Consider the following 21801-nt stretch of genomic DNA (forward strand, 5'->3'; position numbering starts at 1 on the left):
CAACTAAATCATCCCAGCCAGGGCTTTGTCAAGCCTGATCTTAAAAACCTCTAAGGAAGGAGATTCCACTTAGGTAACCCATTCCAGTTCTTCACCACCCTACTAGTGAAAAAGTTTTTCCTAATGTCCAACCTAAACCTCCCCCTCTGCAACTTGAGACCATTACTCCTTGTTCTGTCATCTTCTACCACTGAGAACAGTCTAGATCCATCCTCTTTGGAACCCCCTTTCAGGTAGTTGAAAGCAGCTATCAAATCCCCCCTCATTCTTCTCTTCTGCAGACTAAACAATCCCAGTTCCCTCAGCCTCTCCTCATAAGTCATGTGCTCCAGCCCCCTAATCATTTTTGTTGCCCTCCACTGGACTCTCTCCAATTTATCCACATCCTTCTTGTAGTGTGGGGCCCAAAACTGGACACAGTACTCCAGATGAGGCCTCACCAGTGCTGAATAGAGGGGAATGATCACTTCCCTCGATCTGCTGGAAATGCCCCTACTTATACAACCCAAAATGCCATTAGCCTTCTTGGCAACGAGGGCACACTGTTGACTCATATTCAGCTTTTCGTCCACCGTAACCCCTAGGTCCTTTTCTGCAGAACTGCTGCCCAGCCATTCGGTCCCTAGTCTGTAGCAGTGCATGGGATTCTTCCGTCCTAAGTGCAGGACTCTGCACTTGTCCTTGTTGAACCTCATCATGTTTCTTTTGGCCCAATCCTCTAATTTGTCTAGGAGACACAACACAGTTCATGCGAACAAACATGGCTGTGGCATCCTACTTTCTATTTAAGCAAGAGATACCACACACTGCAAGCTGGGATGCGAATGTTAAGTGCATTGTCACTTGTTCGTCCTCAAGCTGAACACTGGTTCCGAACGAGACCAGCAAATGCTCACTATCTTTCTGCAAGCAACTCAACTGACTGGCTAGAAGCATGCGGTGCAACAGTGAAAGACTCAACAGTTGAAAAAGTGAAGAACATCTACTCCAACTAGCCCTAGTACAAGCTTGCAGAATCTTCAAAAGACATTAAAAAAAGCTATAAATTTAATGTCTTCATTATATTCTTTTTTCAGCAAGAGTCCAAAAAGACTGAATATCTTGGAAAATATAGAAGACAAATTCCAAGATACTCAGTCTTTTTGGACTCTTGCTGAAAAAAGAATATAATGAAGACATTAAATTTACTTCAGTCCCAGTGTGTCTGGTGAAAAAAGTTTCCCTGGAACCTATGGGGAAATTGGATTCGCTTAACTTCTGTTCGTTATACTGGACCTAACCCCCAGTTTTATTTGCGCAAACCAGAGATATTTGACACTGTGCGATATGGCTCCTGTGCTCTGTTCCAGAGACCCTCCCCTGCTGCAGAACACTTTGGATAGTGTGTGTCACTGGCATATTGGGGTGAAGTTGAAACAGGATAGAGTAGAGATGGCATTGTGAGGCTCGTGTGAACCTTATCTTCATTTCCCCTCCCAAGAACCGAGGGGACAGTAACCCTTACCCAATGAGGTCACATTCTCAAAGTTCTCCTGCATGACGTCTCTGTAGAGAGCTCTCTGAGCAGAGTCCAGCAGAGCCCACTCTTCCCTGGTGAAATACACAGCCACCTCCTCGAAGGTCACCGGCCCCTGAAAGAGCAAGAGTCCAACACTCAGTACCTGCTGCCCCACTCACAGCCCCCCTATACGTGGAGGACAGGAGCCAAACAGAAGCTCTGAATGGCTTGCAGTCAACAGAGTCCCACCCCCACCCCACTCAGACCACCCAGAAAACACCAGGCTGAGGGGACGAACAGAGAGCCCCTTGTCTCTCCCAGCAGATCCATCACACACCTACCAGCCACCGACCGATACAGGAGATGGAGCCCCTAGCAGGGTCCAAGAAGAGCTCCCTGGTAGGAAGCCCAACACCCTCCTCCATTGTGAGGAGCTGCATATGAAGGGAGGGGGAATCTCCCCTAAGCCTGACTAGTGGGTGCCCCCTTCATATCTCACAGCAGCCGCTGGTTAGTCAGGTCAGGCTCCAGCACTATGAGTCTGGTCAGTTTTCCTAGCTCCATGTAGGTGGGTTATTTTCTGTTCAACAAATTAGAGCATTTCCACCTCCAAACCTCACAGATCTGTTCCAAGATTCTAGGCTGTTACGATATAGCTATTCAGGCCTGTCTGCAAAGGCCTATACTTTAAGAATGTAGGTGTATTCTTATCACTTCGCTAGTTAGAGGTATAAAAGCAAGAATCAAAATCACTATCTGTGTAATAGCCTTCTCTTACTGCGACAGGCTAAGGCCTTCAGCTAAGATGTTGTTAGGCAGCCATAAGCTGGTAAGTGTCTGGTCACATCCTCACATTCCAAACTAGTCGCATTGAAATAAGGTGCTATTGGGCTGTTAGAAATATCAGGACAGGATTGTATTCCTATCACCTCCGGAGAAAGGGAAGAGCCTAGACGATGTAAAAGAAAACTTAGTTTGATAGCATCCTGTCTGGCAAGAACTCACTTATCAATAGACACAGCTGGAAAACCCTTACGTCTGTATAGATGTAGTTATGAAATCCTCACTTCTGTATTGTTTTGTATGTTCATTTGCATGGTCTCTGTCTGGTTCTGTAATTGTTTCTGTCTGCTAATTAATTTTGTTGGGTGTAAACCAATGAAGGTGGTGGAATATAATTGGTTAAATAACCATGTTACAATATGTTAGGATTGGTTAGTTAAATTTCAGTAAAATGATTGGTTAAGGAATAGCTAAACAAAACTCAGGTTTTACTATATAATCTGCAGTCAATCAGGAAGTAAGGGGGAGATGGAAACAGGGACTGGGGATGGGGGAACTGGGATCATGTTTTGTTAAAGGGGGAAATGGGAACAGGGGATGGGAACAGGGACAGGGACACAGGCAAGGCTCTGTGGTGTCAGAGCTGGGAAGGGGGACACTAAGGAAGGAAACTGGAATCATTGCTTGCTGGAAGTTCATCCCAATAAACATCAAATTGTTTGCACCTTTGGACTTTAGGTATTGTTGCTCTCTGTTCATGCAAGAAGGACCAGGGAAATGAGAGGGTGAAGGGATAAGCCCCCTAACCTAGGCTGCATATTAAACAACTCCCAGCTGGTTTGCCACAACCTGTCCTCCTCCCTTTCTCCACCCTCTCATTTCCTGCCCTGCTCCAACCTGCAAACCAGACTGTGCAAACCTTCCCATCTCTGGTGTATTTGCTGTCCCTCTCCCTCCTGCAGGAACCAACCAGTAACATCCCCACCCCACCCCCAATAAGCCCTACCTGAACTGGCTCCTCTGCAGCCATTTCTCTCCCCTGGCCCATGGGAGGATGGGATGAGCTGGAGCGAAACATGGACGTCCTTCTGCAACCTGTCTGGGTGAGAAGGACAATAGTGGAGGTTTCAGAACAGGCTTCAGTTAATTTCACATCAGGATTCCCCCAGGCTCTCTCCCTGCAGACAGACATCCTAGATTCTACCATCCTGGGAAAATACTCAATCTCTTTATTATAGTGCAGACCTGGCCCACCCTGCCAGGCTAAGCCCAGACACATTTTTAACTTCCCTTCTGCCTCCCCACGTCGTGTAACTAAGTCTCTGAACACAAGGCTAGAATAAAGCAGAACCAAAGGAGTCACTTTTGACTATTCCCTCGGACACTGACCCCATGGCAGCCACACCCCAGCAGGAGGGATATGGAGTCAGGAACTGGGTTTTCCTCTGTCTGATCCTCATCTTGTCCATAGGGAAATGATTCTACACAAGGTGCAGTAATACATGCCTGGGCAGATTAGAGATCTGGAAATCGCTCTCCAAACTCTTCTCTCCCATGGCCCCTTTCAATCTCTCTTTCTCCTTCTTTCTCCCTGCCCATCTGATAGGAAAGTCCCACTTCTGGGTTGTTTGCTCCCCCATGGCTGGATTTGCCCCTGAAATTGCTAATGGGAGGAGAAATGAGGCGGTTGGGGGGGGGGGGCTGTTTGTGTAGAGTCATTTTAATGCCAGAACCCAGCATTTTCCCTTGGTTTCTTCCAGTTACCTGGAGTCTGTGGCTCGGAATTTAGTATTAACAGGGCTGCAGTTTTCAAGAGGGGAGAAAAGCAAAATCTGTGATTTCACCTCACAATGTTTGATAAGCGGATAGAAAGTTATAACAGTGACTGGTCTGGCCGGGGAATGCTGGGTAGTGCTTGGAGCCAGGATTCTGGCACAAGCCGATCAGGGAGAAGGAGCATGGTTAGGAGCAGCCCCCAGAGCCCCCAGCCAGGGTCCCCCAGAACCCAGACTGCCGAGCCAGGGTCCCACCAGATATTCCCAGGGACCCAGCCCCCAGAGTCCCTGGTCAGGGACCCCAGATACCCCTCAGAGCCCCACCGGCCAGAGAACCCCCACCAGACTTTCACTGCCAGGTTGGGAATCCCAAAGGGTTCCCCCCACCAAGAGCCCCCAGGAGCCAGGGACCCCGCACTGGGAACTCAGTCCCCCACTGCCTGCCTAGGACCCCTGCTTGCCCTCCACCAGGATATGCCCTGTTTGCCTGTGACTCCCTCCTCCTCTTAGCGGGACCCCCTGATGCTTTTCCATGGGACCCCCTCACTCTGCTTGCCCAGCATCCCATGACCTCGTGTCGGGGATGCCCCCCCCCCACACTTTGCACTGGGCATGGCAACAATCCCAGGAGTCTGCGGGGGAATCCCAGACAGAGCCCCTGGCACAGCACCAGGCACCCTCTAACCCCTCGCCCTCCCCAAGAGATGCTCACCCCCGCTGTTCCCCAACCAACAAACCCTCAGTGATACCCACCTCCAGGACCCATAGCCTCAGGGCTGGGCACATCAGAACTCCGCCCCGCCCCCCCAAACCTCCAGAATCCACTAACCTGACCAGGGAGACATCCCAGAGGAAGCTACATCTTAGCCCTGTGGGAAGCAACCCCTCAGGGAGACCATTTGTCATGGGGTTTGGGATACTTCTGGACCCATGCTTCACTCAGAGGCTAGGTCTACACTAGCGGGGGGAGTCAACCTAAGATACACCACTTCAGCTACGGGAATAGTGGCGTATCTTTGGTAGATTTACCTGGCTGTGAGGACAGCGGTGAGTCGACCGCTGCCACTCCCCCGTTGACTCCGCTTCCACCTCGGTGGAGTTCCAGAGTCGACAGCAGAGTGATCGGGGATCAATTTTATCGTGTCTACGCTAGACACGCTAAAATAGATCCCCAATAGATTGATCACTACCCGCCGATCCAGCAGGTAGTGTAGACATACCCAGAGAGAACATCTGCCAGCTGGAGAAGAGAAAAGGATCCAGCCAACTCTCCCATTACGAGCTGGGAACCACTGATCCCCCAAATAGGGGGAGGCCTCTGGCTTTGATGGGTATTAAATATGTGGCTGGTCTCTTTTATCAGCAAACATTTTTAACAGAGATAAAGGAGGGAACAAATTATTCTCAAAGGGGAGAGGAAAAAAGACCACTGGGAAATTGAACCCCCTGCAACAACTAGGATGGAGAACGACTCAGGACAGCAAATAAAATGGGTGGAAAAATCCTCCACGTTGGAGGAGATTTTAAATTGACATTTGAGAATTATGGAGAGAAGGGGGCGGGGAGGGAATCGAAGGAGACCAGAGCGCGGATCATTGGACGAGAAGGGGGGGAGCGAATCTCCCCGGATTTTACAGCCCGGGTGAGACACTGAGCGAGAAAAGGGGCAGAACTGGAGAGAATTTGTATCGGGGGCGAGAGGCAAGTGGCACCAACAGGGACAGGAGCCAATTAACCCCCCTCCCCCCTTCGCCCGCCCGCCACCCCCCGCAACTCCGGCTTCTCCCCCTCCCGCCCCCCCAGGCCCCGGCCCAGCGGGGGGGGTGGGGGGCGGATCCTGCTGCGGCTCCGCTGGGGCCGAGGCGGCTCCGAGGCTTCTCCCGGGTTCCCCGGGGCAGAGTCACGTGCCCGCCCCCCCAGCGGGTCTCTCACTCCCCGGGGGCTCCGGGCGGGGCTGGGGCGGGCAGAGCCCGGGGCTGCCCGGGGGGCGGCGCCCAGCTGGAGAAACCCCCCCCCGGCCGGGCACGGAGGGGTTAATGCCCCGCCCCCCCCACCTACCTACCTACCTGGGGAGCAGCAGCGTCTCAGCCGGGCCCTGCTCACACGGAGGCGACAGCGGAAGTGACGTTAGGCGGAGAAGGGGGGAGAACATGAGAGACTCGCATAGAGCATGCGCAGTAACAGCTGCTGCACCCCCTCCCTTACCTGGGCTGCGGAGAGGGCGGAAGCGCCCCTGGGGCAGGCTGGGAGATGTAGTTCCGGACTCTCCCTGACGCGGAAGTGACGTCGGCGAGGGAGGCGGAGACGGGCTGCAAACGCGCGCGGGCCGCTGCGGTTCTGTCTGGCTCGCGCCGGGGCCGTTGGAGCCTCTCCCGGGCCGGAGAAGGGTTGGTGCCGTTGGGGCTCTGGGCATGCGCAGATCGCGGCGGGAGAGCCCTTCATTAACCCCCCCGTGCCCGGCCCGGGCCCTGCCCCGCTGGAGCCGCCCTGGGGCCGCCCCGGGCTCCGCCCGCCCCGCTGCGGAGCTGCAGCCTCCAGGTCCTGGAGCGAGCCCCGGGGGCGGGGCCGGGCGGTGACTCTGCCCCAGTGCCCGTGGGGCGGGACCCGGCATCTCGCAGCGCCGGGATCTGCTCCCGGGGCAGCGCCCGCGGGGGCTCGGAGCTGCTGCCCCGCAGGAGCCCAGCGCCCCCCGGGCCCGGCCAGGCTCTGCCCTGGGGCCCCGCGGGGGGTGCCGGGGGGAGGGGCCCAGCCCCACTGGGGTCCCTGCGTGGGGCCGGGCGGGGGCTGCACTTTAACGCACCAGGCCTGGCCGCTGCGCTGCAGGGGGAGCCTCAGCCCTGGGGTCTCTGGGCACCGGCTGCTCCCCGGGGTCTGGCCAGTGCGTCCCCCCCCACCCATGTCCTGCCTCCCTAGGGCCAGCTGGCAATTGGGGGGAGGAGTGTCTCCTGCCCGAGGGGTGAGTCCGGGGGCCGGTGTCGGGCAGTGAGTGTCCCCCTCGCACCAGAGACCGAGACACTGAACCCCCGGAGGTGTCAACGCTGCAGGCACCTGCCCGTGCCTGGGGGGTAGAGCCGTGTGTGCGAGTCAGTGTCCGGGGCGGGGGGATTTAGTTGGTACGGATGGACGTCGCTGGTACTTTTTCTGTAGCCTGTTGTAAAACTAGGGAAATAGCTAGATGAGTTGATTGACCCTTGTTGACCCCTGGTTGAGAACCACTGATGTAGGGGAACCCTGGTTCGGCTTTGCCTATCTCGCATCAGCCTCAAGTTAGTTACACTGGGTCACCACCTCCTACCATGGGCAGGAGTCAGAGACAGGACGTCTCCTTTCAAGTGTAAATGCAGCAACTGCTCTATGAAGGGTTGGTTCTGATGGAGTAATTTTTGAAACTTTCTTGCCTCCTTTTCAGATTTTGCCCCATTTTCTCTCTAATTCTCCAACTTTTTTTTCCCACCCGCTTGAGCTGCAGCAAATTTTCTTTCTTTCTTTTGGAAATTGTCCTGAATCGTTCCCCAAATGAGAAGGGGCTTAATGGGTGCAGCTTGCAGAGCCCTCAGACACAGCTGCCTCTGGGGTGGGATGAGGTGGCCATTCTCTGTCAGCAATTAGGCAAGGAAGGGGACAGGAGGAAAAAGTTCCCACTGGAGACTGTCCAGCCCAAGGTTACACAGTCCTGGCTACTGGTACCCCCAGCTGCCCAACGCAGCTCCCCCCAGCTGCCAGTCACCCGCCCGCTCCTGCTGCTGCCTCCTCCCCACTGCCAGGGAGTTTTCCTGATCCATACTCCCCTCACGTACCCTCTTAAAGCACCTCCCCAAAGGGCTCCCTGCTCCCCATGTGAATGGTGTGGGTGTGGGGGAGGAGGGAAATTATTAGTCTGTTTATTGAACTTCCATATACAATCCCATCAAACTGTCCAACTACTCTCTCTCACTTAATATAAAATCTCTTCAAATCTGGGTGCTTTTCTCTCGTGATAAAATATTTCTTTTTAGACCTATTTCTTCCCCAATTCTCAAAGATAGATTTAAAATATCCCGTGTGCAGTGCTGTAGTAGCCGTGGTGGTCCCAGGATATTGGAGGCTGCCTCCTTGATTTATACACATATGTTCAGTGTTATTCTCCATCCCATTCCTTGTGAATCTGACCATGTTCGCTTATTTGCTGGCAGCTGTGCAGTGAGTGGAGCTTTTCATTGATCTGTCTACAGCAACATGCAGACCCCTTTGAGTTGTGTAGCCGATAATATGTTCTGCTGACACTGCTAGGTGTAGTGCATGTTCAGAAGGGGTTTCTCCTCTCTTCTTTATTTGTATTTCCTCTCCCTACTAATGTTGGGGTGTCCTTCTCCTATAGGTTAGTGTATTAATGACCTCATCTTGGTGTCATAAATGTCAATTCATTGCCATGTGGTCAGACATCTCAGGATGTTCTACCGAAAAGCCGGTGTTAGCTCATGTTCCTCTGGTTGGCTGGTTTCTTTACGAATAAAATTGCTCCTTAGACACTCTGTTTCCAGTTCTCCAAACCTTAGGGATGACTGTTAGGCCATTTATCTATGCCAGAGTTCATAGGCCTCAAGCCTTATGCTAACTGCTCAAGCCAATATCATATAGGATACAGGCCTGTAGGTTCCTGGCGTTACTGCTGCATAAAATAAATGCTAAAGCTGGATTTATGGGCTACGTTTGGTAGTTAATTTACCCTCCCAGTGTATAAGTAGCTGCAGTTTTTCTCTCAGGCTTTGCTTCTCTCCCCATTTTCAAAACTGGAGGATCTTCAGGTTTTGGAGGGAAAACTGTTGCTGTGAATCCTTCTCAGAAGAAGGGGGAGAGGGAGTGAGGGAAGAGGAAAGGACTCTGGCCTCCTCCCTCCTGAGCCATGTTTCTGGTCTCACTGAGACCAGCATTACTCAAGAGACACTTCAAGGAAGAATATGGAGTGACTCCAGATTAACATGGGGGCAAACAAAATCAGGATATCTCCCTGTGGAGAGAGGAAAAAACAATGAGGAGTCCTTGTGGCACCGTAGAGACTAACACATTTATTTGGGCATAAGCTTTCCTGGGCTAAAACCCCCTTCATCAGATGCATGGAGTGGAAAATACACTAGCAGATATATATACACACACACACAGTACATAAAAAGATGGGAGTTATGGCCTTACCAAGTGGGGGGTCAGTGCTAATGAGACAATTCAATTAAAGTGGAAGTGGGCTATTCTCAACAGTAGGATACCAAGGGAGAAAAAATCACTTTTGTAGTGTTAATGAGGGTCGCCTATTTCAAACAGTTGACAAGAAGGTGTGAGTAAAAGTAGGGGGAAATTATTAGGGGGAAATTAATTTTTTTAATGACCCATCCACTCCCAGTCTTTATTCAGGCCTAATTTGATGGTGTCCAGTTTGCAAATTAATTCCTGTTCTGCAGTTTCTCATTGGAGTCTGTTTTTGAGACTTGCCACTTTTAAGTCTGTTAGTGAGTGAACAGGAAGATTGAAGTGTTTTCCTACTGGTTTTTGAATGTTATAATTCCTGATGTTAGATTTGTGTCCATTTATTCTTTTGTGTAGAGAGTGTCTGGTTTGGCCAATGTACATGGCAGAGGGGCATTGCTGGCACATGATGGCATATATCACATTGGTAGATGTGCATGTGAACGAGGGGAGGAGGTTTCAGTTGTTGCTAAAGCTGGGAGAAACCTTCAGTCTCTGTCTATCTGACTGTGTCTCTCTCTCTCTTCTCAAGATATTGGGGTTGAACTTCCTGGTTCAGACGCTGCTGCCTGCATTGTGATCTGGGAGCCCAGATAGAGCAGCTGCTGCTCCCCCGGTGGGGTCTGGGCTCGGGAGTGACTTGGAGTGAAGCTTCCTCTGTGCCCAGGCAAGGTGAGGACTTTCTCCAGCTGCAATTTGCTCGTTGGGCCAGCCCTAGGCTCTGCCCACACCAACATCTGAGCCAGATACTCCAGGTGATTGATAGAGACCTCAGAGAACGTGCTAGGCAGCGCTGGCTTTAGGCCGATTCAACTGATTCCCCTGAATCAGGCCCCGCGCTTAAGAGGGCCCCATGCCCAAGCCCCCGTACGGCTTACCGGCAAGAGCCCCAGGCCCTTTAAATTGCCACCAGAGCCCCACTGCTGGAGCCCTGGGGTAGGGCTGCAGGACTCTGGGGGCTATTTAAAAAGTCTGGGTCTCCCGTTGCTTCTACTGCCCCGGCCCTTTAAATAGCCACTGAAGCCCCACCGCTTCCCCAGGGCTCCTGCGGCTATTTAAAGGGCTGGGGCGGTTGAAGCAGGGGAGCCCCGGGCCCTTTAAATAGCCCCCGAGCCCCAGGCTGCTGCTGCTACCCCGGTGGAGGGAGGGAGGAGGAGGGGGCACCCACCATACAGGGTACCTTGTACCTGCACCCCCTGCCCGCACCTGCACCCCCTGCCCGCACCTGCACCCCCTGCCCTGCCTGCAACCAGCCCGTCTCCAGCCAGCCCCTGCTGCACTCCCTGCCCACACCAGCCTCGCACCCCCTGCCCTGCCTGCAGCCAGCCCGTCTCCAGCCAGCCCCGCATCCCCTGCCTGCAGCCAGCCCCGCATCCCCTGCCCTGCCTGCAGCCAGCCTGTCTGCAACCAGCCCTGCACCTCCTGCCTGCAGCCAGCCTGTCTCCAGCCAGCCCCGCACCCCCTGCCCGCACCAGCCCCGCACCCACAGCCAGCCCCTGCTGCACCCCCTACCCTGTCTCTAGCCAGCCCCTGCCGCACCCCTCTGCGGCCCTGCCTGAAGCCAGCCAGCCCCAAACACATCCCTGCCCGCACCCCCTGCCATGCTTGCAGCCAGCCCCGCACCCCCTGCCCTGTCTCCAGCCAGCCTCTGCTGCACCCCTGTGCCTGAAGCCAGCCAGTCCTGCACTCCTCTGTATCCAGCCCTGCCAACCCCTGCCCTGCCTGAAGCCAGCCAGCCTGCCCCACACACCCCTGTCTCCAGCCAGCCCTGTACCCCTTGCCCTGCCTGCAGTCAGACCCTACCTCCAGTCAGCCCCTGCCCTGCCTCCAGCCAGCCCCATGTCCACTGGTGCCTGCAGTTCCCAGGACAGTAACCCTGCACACCTGCTTCAATGAAGGGGGGCAGGGAGCAGCTGGGACCCACACATGTGCACACCCGAGGGTGACCAGACAGCAAGTGTGAAAAATTGGGACGGGGGTGGGGGGGTAATAGGATCCTATATAAGAAAAAGACCCAAAAATCAGGACTGTCCCTATAAAATCGGGACATCTGGTCACCCTAGCACACCCCCAGGGAGTGGCGGGGACCCACACACGTGAAACGGAGCTCATTTCTAGTTCAGGCCCATCTTTGTTAAAAAAAAAAAAAACTTTAGGTAGGGTTAACATACATCTGTATTTTCCCGGACATGTCAGGCAATCTCCGCCCAGGAAAATACGGACCTATGGTAATCCTGCTGGTAGAAAAAATACGTACTGTGGCACATCCCTTAAATCAGAACTTTTATAGGGAACCGGTTGCTAAGATTTTAGCAGCTCATCACTGCCCTCAGTCCCAGCCCTTCCGCTCTTGGCCCCAGCCCTTCCGGGGGCCAGAGCTGGCCACAGCATACAGCCCGTGTTTGGGTCGCACCATGATGTCACGGCTGTGTGGAGTGCATTCGGAATGAGGCAACCCAGAGCTGCTGGGCAACCTGTCACATAGCTCCTCTTGCTGGATTATTTGCATTTTTACTGGTAAGTTGAACTTAACCATGGTTATACATTGTCTCTATAATAATAATTATGTACTATGCATTAGCTAGCCCCAGCTGATTCCGTGATGCGAAAACACTTAACACTTATAACAACAGTTGTTTTGGTATTTCATATACTTAAAATATCGCAAATGAACTATGCTATTCGCTTGCTGCTTTAAGTCTTAAGTTCATTACTGTTAATTACTATTGCAAATATATATTTTAAAACTGATTAGGCCTATTGTTTTAATTTCATCTAATATAAAAATAAGGAAATATATTATAAATTTTAATAAAATAAACATTATTGAAGAAAATCAGTTGGGGGGAGGGATAGTTCAGTGGTTTGAGCATTGGCCTGCTAAACCCAGGGTTGTGAGTTCAGTCCTTGAGGGGGCCACTTAGGGATCTGGGGCAAAAATCAGTACTTGGTCCTGCTAGTGAAGGCAGGGGGCTGGACTCGATGACCTTTCAAGGTCTCATAGAGTCATAGACTTTAAGGTCAGAAGGGACCATTATGATCATCTAGTCTGACCTGCACAATGCAGGCCATAGAATCTCACCCACCCACTCCTGTAACAAACCCCTAACCTATGTCTGAATTACTGAAGTCCTCAAAGCGTGGTTTGAAGACCTAAAGCTGCAGAGAATCCTCCAGCAAGTAACCCATGCTGCAGAGAAAGGCGAAAAACCTCCAGGGCCTCTGCCAATCTGCCCTGGAGGAAAATTCCTCCCCAGCCCCAAATATGGCATCAGTTAAACCCTGAGCATGTGGGCAAGACTCACCAGCCAGCACCCAGGAAAGACTTCTCTGTAGTAACTCAGATCCCATCCCATCACAGGTCCCTTCCAGTTCTAGGAGATAGGTATATCTCCAATTATTTATTTTATAACTATCAAAACATAAATTATTTTCCTAATATGAAAGTGAAAATCTATAATTAATATTCTTTTAGAATGTGGTGACATCTGTCAATATGGGTTAGAGATCAAGAGACATTTGTAGAAAGTACTCAAGTGGGAGTAAGAAAAGCGCCATATACAAGGCAAAAGCAGTTGAAAGACAGAAGTAAAAGGGTGCTTTAAGCAAGTATTTTAGCAGACCTGATTCTACTGTTGAACTGGAAGAGCTCAGTGAAGATGCAGATATGGTTGAAAATTATCCAGTAGAACATACAACACAGACAGAGAACGACAGCATTGACGAAGAATTTGAAGAGCCAAATCAGTCTGAAGAAGACACTCAAGACAGTCACGGTGAAGAGAAGACTACAAAAAGGGTTGTAACTGATGCTGAAGGTATTGAGGATCAAGAATACTTTTCTGATAATAAAGATGCAAGTGGTTTAGATCCAGAGCAGAAAGGCAACTTCAACTCTGCTGACCAAATAGAAATATCTGAAGATCTTGGCCAGAATACATTAGCCAGTGTATCAGGGAGTATTTAGTAAAACAAGGGCCGCCTAAAATTATTGTAGAAGATTTCCCTAAAAATAAGATTGGGAAACACTTTTCAAAGTTTCACTGCAAAAGGAAACTTTCAAATGGTGAAATTGTACCTCGTTCATGGGTGATATACTCAGTGTGAGCCGACAAGATCTTTTGTTATTACTGTAAGATTTTTTTTGCAATAATGTGACAAGTTCATTAGCATCTAATGGTTTTAATGACTAATCTAATATTCATACGAGATTGGCTGAGCATGAAAACTCAAAAGGACGTTTACAAGCTGTGCTTAGTTGCTGCAACCTTCAGCAAAGGTTATCTGCTGAAAAAAACATTGACACAATACAACCAAAACTTATTGACCAAGAAGCAAAATGCTGGCATCCAGTTTTTGAGAGACTAGTCGCTGTCGTTCAGTTGCTAGCAGAACAAAACATCATTTCGTGCTTGTTGGGAACATCATAAAATGGAATTTTTCTTGGAGTTATTGAATTACTGGGAAAGTTTGACCCAGTGATGCAGGAACATTTACGAAGAATCAAGAACAAAGAAATACATGACCATTATTTAGGAAAAAACATTCTAAATGAACTTATTAATATTGTAGGGAATGCTGTTAAACATGAAATAATAGCTCGAATTAAGGCTGCTAAGTATTTTGCTATTATACTCGACTGCACTTCTGACATTAGTCACCAAGAACAAATGTCATTGATAATTAGGTATGTGGCTGATGGTGTATCACCAAATATTCCGGCAGGAGTATATAAACATTTCATTAAGTTCATAGTAGTAGAAAGCAGCACAGGTGAATATTTGTACAATATCCTTTTAAGTGAACTCGAAGACCTGGGATTGGACGTTGCAAATATCCATCGGCAAGGCTATGACAACGGTGCATATATGAAGGAAACATATCAGGTGTACAAGCACGACTTTTGAAAACAAACCCAAGAGCTTTTTTTTTACACCATGTGCATGTCACAATTATAATCTCATTTTGGGAGACTTGGCCAAAACATGTCCTGATGTGATGAGTTTCTTTGGAGCCTTGCAGCATATTTGTCCTTTTTTCTGCATCTACTAAAAGATGGACTATTTTTAGAAAATGTGTTACTGGCCTTTCTGTAAAGCCTCTTTGCGAAACACGATGTGAATGTAAAATGCAAAATGTCAAAGCTCTGTGGTACCAAGCAGGGGAGTTTTATGATGCACTCGTAGAGGTAGCAGAAACAATTGATGATGCTCAAGTAAAAAGTGAAGCTGAATCGCTGGCTATTCAAATGAAGAATTATAAGTTTTTGGTTTCGCTAGTTTTCTGGCATGATTTACTTTTCCAAGTGAATTTTGTGAGCAAAGAGATACAGCGTGATACAATGGATATTTCTGAAGGTATTTCTTCATTCGAAAAGCTTTGTAACTGGTTAAAAATGTACAGAGAGAAGGGTTTTCAAGAAGTGTTATTTGGTGCCAATGAACTTGCCAAAGATCTAGATGTGACTCCAGTATTCCAGACTAAAAGCTTGCGCAAACGAAAAAAAACAATTTGAGTACGAGTCTGCAGACGAGCCTTTTTCTGATCCAAAAGAAGCTTACAGAGTGCAATGCTTCAGTCAAGTCTTAGACAAAGCTTTACAGTGACTTCAACCAAGGTTTGAACAGTTACAAAAGCATGTGAGTTTATTTGGATTTTTATGCAAATTCAAAAATCTTCCCAAGGGCACTATATGAAAATCTGCTGCAGATCTGGATCTTGCATTGACAGATGTGAAACTAGTGCAGGAAAATGAACAAGTTTCAACTGTAAAATCAGTTGACATATATGGCTACAAGCTTTGTGAAGAACTAGAAGCATTAAAGCCAATTATTTCGTCTGATTGTAGAACCCCCCCTAAAAATGCTTCAATATCTGGCATATAATAACCAATCAACATAGCAATTTGAATCTTCCTGACTATTCCGGTAACTGTAGCCTCAGGAGAGAGGAGCTTCTCCACATTAAATCTAATTAAAACATATCTGCAATCAACAATGCAGGAAGACCGATTTAAACAGTTTGGCAATCATGTCATCTGAATGCAGAGTAATGAAGAGCTTACAGTTAGGCAATATACTGAAAGATTTTGCTGAACAAAAAGCAAGGAAGATAAAGTTTTAAAAACATATAGGTGAGGTGTACAATAAAGTTTCTCTTAATCAACTTGATATTTATAATATAAAAGCAGCAGAGTCCTGTGGCACCTTATAGACTAACAGACGTATTGGAGCACGAGCTTTCGTGGGTTAATACCCACTTTGTCGGATGCATGCATTTATAATATATGACGTATTAGGGGGCTTATTCCTTCACCCTCTCACTTCCCTGGTCCTTCTCGCATGAACAGAGAGCAACAATACCCAAAGTCCAAAGGTGCAAACAATTCGATGTTTATTGGGGTGAACTTCCAGCAAGCAATGATTCCAGTTTCCTTCCTTAGTGTCCCCCTTCCCAGCTCTGACACCACAGAGCCTTGCCTGTGTCCCTGTTTCTGTTCCCATTTCCCCCTTTAGCAAAACATGATCCCAATACCCGCATCTCCAGTCCCTGTTCCCATCTCCCCCTTACTTCCTGACTGACTGCAGACTATATAGTAAAACTTGAGTTCTGCTTAGCTATACCTTAACCAAACATTTTACTGAAAAGTAACCAATCCTAACTTATTGTAACGTGGTTATTTAACCAATTATATCCCACCACCTTAATTAGTTTACATCCAGCAAAATTAATTATACAGCAGACAGAAACAATTACAAAACCAGACAGAGACCATGCAAATAAACACACAAAACGATACAGAAGTGAGGATTTCACAACTACAGCTATATAAACATAAGGGTTTTCCAGCTGTGTCTATTGATAAGTGAGTTCTTACCAGACAGAAAACTATTAAACTAAATATCCTTTTACATGTTCTAGGCTCCTAACAGCCCCATTTTGCCTTATTTCACTGTGACTAAACAAGGCCTCAGACCTGGTCTACACTGAGTGGGGGAGGGAGGGCGTGTCGATGTAAGATATGCAACTTCAGCTACGGTATCTTATTCCGACTTACCTCCCGTCCTCACGGCGCAGGATCGACGTCCGCGGCTCCCCCGTTGACTCCACTACCACCGCTTGCTCCAGTGGAGTTCCGGAGTCAACGGGGAGCACATTCGGGGATCGATCGCTACCCGCCGATATGACGGGTAGTCTGGACGTACCCTCAGACTGTCACAGTGAGAGAAGGCCCTTACACAGATAGACAATGATTTTGATTTTCTTTTATACCTCTATAACTAGCTAAGTGATAAGAATACACCTAAATTCTAAAAGTATAGGCCAGACAGGCTTGAATATCTATATCCTAACATGACACAATGTACATAATATATAATTTTGTTCTTATTTACTTTCCATAACTATATAAATAATACATGGAAGAAATGAAAGGCTTTTTTTTACATTTTTTTTTTTAAGTCATCTCTGCTGGGGCCCCGCCGAAAATGTTCGAATTGGGCCCCGCACTTCCTAAAGCTGGCCCCGGTGCTAGGGATGGGTATGAAAGTGACTCTGCACAAATAGTCTCTCGTCACCCCACATCTCTCCTCCCCTTAGCAATTGCAGGAGCCGATCCAGCCATAGGGGAGTGAACACCCAGGAATGGCTGTCTGTCCCATCTCCTGGACCTCCCCCTCTAGTGGAAACACAAAGAGAAAAGGGAGAGAGAGATTGATAGGGACAGTGGGAGAAATAATTGGGGAGAGATTCCCAGTTCTCTAACCTACACCCCACCACCCCCACATACTTACTGCAGCATCCCTGGGCAGATTCCCTTTCCAGTGAACAAGGTGAGGTGCAGGGAAAGGAAAAGTCAATTCCTGACTCTGTGTGTGCCCCCGGCTGTGGGAGTGTGCTACCCCGGGGACCATGTCAGGGGAAATCCCCCAAGTCACTCCTTTTGTTCTGCTCTTGTCTCATATTTGGTTCCCAGACTTTGTTACTGGGACGGTTTCGAAAAGGTCTCGGCTTAGTGCTAGTGCGGTGGGCCGGGTCAGTGGTGTAATAAAATGACCAAACATTTCCTCAGAATAGAATCGTAGAACTGTAGGGCTGGAATGAACCATGAGAGGTCACCTAGTCCAGCCCCCCCAACACTGAGGTATTTGTCCAACCTGTCTTTAAAACCTCCCCTGGTAACCTAGCCTTTGTCACAAGTGAGTCACATGGCTGGCTCAGATTCAGTTTGTGACCCACTATAACCCCCAGATCCTTTTGAGTAGTACTGCCCCCTAGCCAGTTAGTCCCCAGTTTGTAGTTGTGCATTGGATTTTCCCTCCCCAAAATGTAGTACTTTGCACTTGTCTTTATTGAATTTCATCTTGTTCATTCAGATCAATTCTCTAATTTATAAAGGTAATTTTGAATTCTAATCCTGTTCTCCAACATGTTTGCAACTCTTCCCCGCTTGGTGTCATCCTCAAATTTAATAAGCACACTCTCCATTCCACTATCCAAGTCATTAATAAAAATATTGAGTGGTACCAGAGTGAGGATTGGCTCCTGTGGGACTGCATTAGATACATCCTCCCATTTTTGTCAGCGAGCCATTAATAATTACTCTTTGAGTACAGACTTTCAAGTACACGACATTTCCCTTGTTAGCTGATGAGAATGTCATGGGGTCTTCTGTCAAAAGTCTTACTAAAATTCAGATATGTCATGTCTAGAGTGTCATAAGGTCAGTACCCCTGTTAAAGCAGGAATTAGATTGGTTTGGCATTGTTTGTATTCGATAATCTATGCTGGCTATAACATCACTTTACTATCCTCTAGGTGCTTATACACTGATTGTTTAATACATTTTTCTTTCTGGGTATCTAAACTAGGCTTGACTGGCCTCTATTCCCCATGTCTTCATTGTTCCCTTTTTTGAAGACAGGTTTTATGTTTGCCCTTCTCCAGTCTTGTGGGACCTCACCATTGTCCCGGAGTTGTCAGAGATCATTGTTAACTGTTCCAAGATTGCTTCAGCTAATTCCTGGTGTCATAGGTCTCACCCCCACTTGGAGCTGTTGGGTTCCAATATGGGGACCTGCACTGGTTTCCCTCTAAACTAAAATCCTAGTTTAGATCCCCCAAATCCCATGGAGTACTACCCAGGAGAAATAAACCATTTCCCCTGCCTCCTGAGAATCACCCAAAGAAAGATCAACCAAGTCCTTAATAGAAAAGAATTTATTAAAGAATAAAAAAAGAAAAGTCACTGTCTCTGTAACCAGGATGGAACAATACAGGGTCTGAACTTATCAATCTCTGGTTTCTTTCTCAGTGAAAGCAAAGTAACAGCAAACAGGAATAAAGAATTTCCTTTAGCAAACACACAATTGCAAATATAGAAAGCAACTCAAAAGACTAATCCGCCTTTCTAATTAATACTCACTATTAAATATCCACAGAGATTTGAAATTATTTTGTCTCTGATTGGTCCTCTGGGTCAGGTCATCAGGTACTGCATGTTAAAAACCTTTACAAAAAAAGAGACCTTAACCTTAACTATTTGTTTATGACCTTTAAAATAAACAGATTAACAAACACACATGCACTTACATATACTACTAAGTATGTAAACAACAAGGTATTTGACATTGAAGAACACTTTCTTCCTGCTCAGTCTGGAACTGTTCCCTGAGGCTGGAGACTCCAGTGCTGGCGTTGGTTCTGCCGCTGGTTGCTCTTCCAGTGGAGCTCAGGAACAGGGATGGGAGTGCCTGCTTGTAGGTCTTTGTCTTTTAACTCCATTTGTCTTTTGTGCTCAGCCTCTTTGGCTGCCTCTTTGGCTTTGTGGTCAGCTTCTTGTTTCTCCAGCTCCCTCTTGTGGTTAGCCTCTCTGGCCTGTTGCTTCTCCATGTCTTTGTGCTTTCTGGTGCCTCTGCATTCAGTGAACTGTATTGCTTGGTTCACTTTTCCTACCCTTTCTATTCACTGACTGAAAAAAAAAAAAAAACTTTTTTTTTTGCAAAAATGCTAGCTTGCTTTGCTGATATACTGAAGAGAAAAAAAAAACTGGTTTGTCCTGTTTCTAGCACTTTCCTTTCTAACAAGCCTCCTAGAAAAACACACCTCTTGAAAATCTCTTCTAACAAAAACCATGTAGAAACTGAATCTTCTAACCCCCTCTTCTCTCAGGTTTCCTAACATACCAGTAGAAAATGAAATACTGTAAACTCCCTCTTCTCTCAGGTTGCTTTCCTGCTCTAGAAGAAGAGAATAGCTCCCTTCAGCTTAGCCCAGCTGAAAAAAAACTCCTTCTAACAAAGTCAGTTAGAAAACCTTGTCTGTTTGCCTTCGGGGTATCTCTCCCTCCTAACCTGCAGTCCTGCTTTAGGAGAAGAGAATAGCAATGGCTGTCTGGTTCAGAAAAAATCCTCCGCTGCCCACACCATGTCAAGTCTCACCCCCACTTAGAGCTGTTGGGTTCCAATGGACCTGCCTCCTCTAAACTAATCCTAGTTTAGATCTAGTAAAAGCTGCCACCAGTCAGTTTTGAATTTTTTTAAGAAAAAAAAAGAAAAAGTCTGTCTCTCTAAACCAGGATGGAACAATACAGGGTCTAAACTTATCAATCTCTTTTTCTTCTCAGTGAAAGCAAAGTAACAGCAAACAGGAACCGCCTTTCTAATTAATACTCACTATTAAATAGTAGAACAGGAGAACTTTAGATCCAAAGAGAGCTCTAACAAAGAACACAGACAAAGGCTTCCCTCCACAGAGATTTGAAATTATTTCGTCTCTGATTGGTCCTCTGGTCAGGTGGTCATCAGGTACTGCATGTTAACCCTTTACAGGTAAAAGAGACCTTAACCCTTAACTATTTGTTTATGATACCTGGAGTAGCCCAGGATGAATTTCATTAGGCCCTGCTCACTTTAAGGCATTAAAACCTTTGTCTTGTTGATGTCATTTGTCCATGATGCCACTTTTTATAGGATTCCTTTTTATTTTCTGGTCATGAAAGAGCTTATGGTAGAGCCATATTGGTTACCACTCAACAAAGAAATCTTTGTGCCATTGTCGATAGTTCTCTGAAAACATCCACTCAATATGCAGTGACCTTCAAAAAAAGCTAACCAAATATTAGGAACCGTTCGGGAAGTGGTAGGTAATAAGGGGGGAGAGATAGCTCAGGCCTGGTCTACACTATGTGTTTATACCGAATTTAGCAGCATTAAACCAATTTAACCCTGCACCCGTCCACACAGCGAAGCCCTTTATATCGATATAAAGGGCTCTTAAAACTGATTTCTGTACTCCTCCCCGACGAGGGGAGTACCACTGAAATCGGTATTGCCATGTCGAATTAGGGTTAGTGTGGCTGCAATTCGACAGTATTGGCCTCCGGGGCGGTATCCCACAGTGCACCATTGTGACCACTCTGGAAAGCCATCTGAACTCGGAGGCGCTGGCCAGGTAGACAGGAAAAGTCCTGCAAACTTTTGAATTTCATTTCCTGTTTGGCCAGCGTGGAGAGCTCACCAGCACAGGTGACCACGCACAGCTCATCTGCACAGGTAACAATGCAGTCTCCTGAGAATCGAAAAAGAGCTCCAGCATGGACTGGATGGGAGGTACTGGATCTGATCGCTGTATGGGAAGAAGATTCCGTGCTAACAGAACTCTGTTCCAAAAGATGAAATGAAAAAACATTTGAAAAAATTTCCAAGGCCATGATGCAGAGAGGCCACACCAGGAACTCAGTACAATGCCGTGTGAAAGTTAAGGAGCTCAGACAAGCCTACCAGAAAACCAAAGAAGCAAACGGTCCGGGGCAGGGCCGAAAACATGCCACTTCTATGCTGAGCTGCATGCAATTCTAGGGGGGTCCGCCACCACTACCCCACCCCATCCGTGGATTCCGAGGTGGGAGTGGTAATCTCAGCCATGCCTGAGGATTCTGCGGACGGGGAAGATGAGGAGGAGGAAGAGGAGGACGAGCTTGCAGAGAGCACACAGCACTCCGTTCTCCCCAACAGCCAGGAGCTTTTTCTCACCCTGACGGAATTACCCTCCCAGCCCTCCCAAGCCACTATCCCAGACAATGAAGCCATGGAAAGGACCTCTGGTGAGTGTACCTTTGTAAATATAAAACATGGTTTAAAAGCAAGCGTTTTTTAATGATTAATTTGCCCTGAGGACTTGGGATGCATTCGCGGCCAGTAAAGTTACTGGAAAAGTCTGTTAACATGTCCCTGGAGGATTTCCGCTCCATCCCCAGACATCTCCATGAAGCTCTCCTGGAGGTACTCCAAAAGCCTTTGCAGAAGGTTTCTGGGCCTGATGGGGCTGGAGGTGCAGGAGATGGCGGAGCAGGAGGGGACACCCTTTCAATGTCCTCTTGACCTTTATGCCCACCCTGGTTGCCCTGCCTGTGCATGAAGGGTTTCTCAAGATAGCCAAGATCCTTTGACAAACCCCCTCCTCCACTCCTCCCACCTCGAAATGGGCCGAGAAGAAGAATTTTGTTCTGGCCAAAGGTTTCAAATACCT

The 21801-nt window shown here is 48.1% G+C and overlaps 1 protein-coding gene and 2 long non-coding RNA genes across 7 annotated transcripts in view; 1 reads left to right on the top strand and 2 right to left on the bottom strand.

Moving 5' to 3' along the window:
* Positions 1 to 21801, bottom strand: part of LOC120381431 (zinc finger protein 135-like) — an 83902-nt gene that overhangs the window by 12920 nt on the left and 49181 nt on the right. The window lies entirely within an intron of this gene.
* LOC120381473 lies at positions 1594 to 6189 on the bottom strand. Its single transcript, XR_005588071.1, has 3 exons — positions 6123 to 6189; positions 3288 to 3380; positions 1594 to 1631 (listed from the first exon to the last, which is right to left on the bottom strand). It is a non-coding gene; the product is annotated as an uncharacterized LOC120381473 (long non-coding RNA).
* Positions 6352 to 11889, top strand: LOC120381489. Its single transcript, XR_005588088.1, has 3 exons — positions 6352 to 6443; positions 9806 to 9945; positions 11564 to 11889. It is a non-coding gene; the product is annotated as an uncharacterized LOC120381489 (long non-coding RNA).

The sequence above is a fragment of the Mauremys reevesii genome, linkage group 14 (genome assembly GCF_016161935.1).
Source record: "Mauremys reevesii isolate NIE-2019 linkage group 14, ASM1616193v1, whole genome shotgun sequence".
Lineage (NCBI taxonomy): Eukaryota > Metazoa > Chordata > Testudines > Geoemydidae > Mauremys > Mauremys reevesii.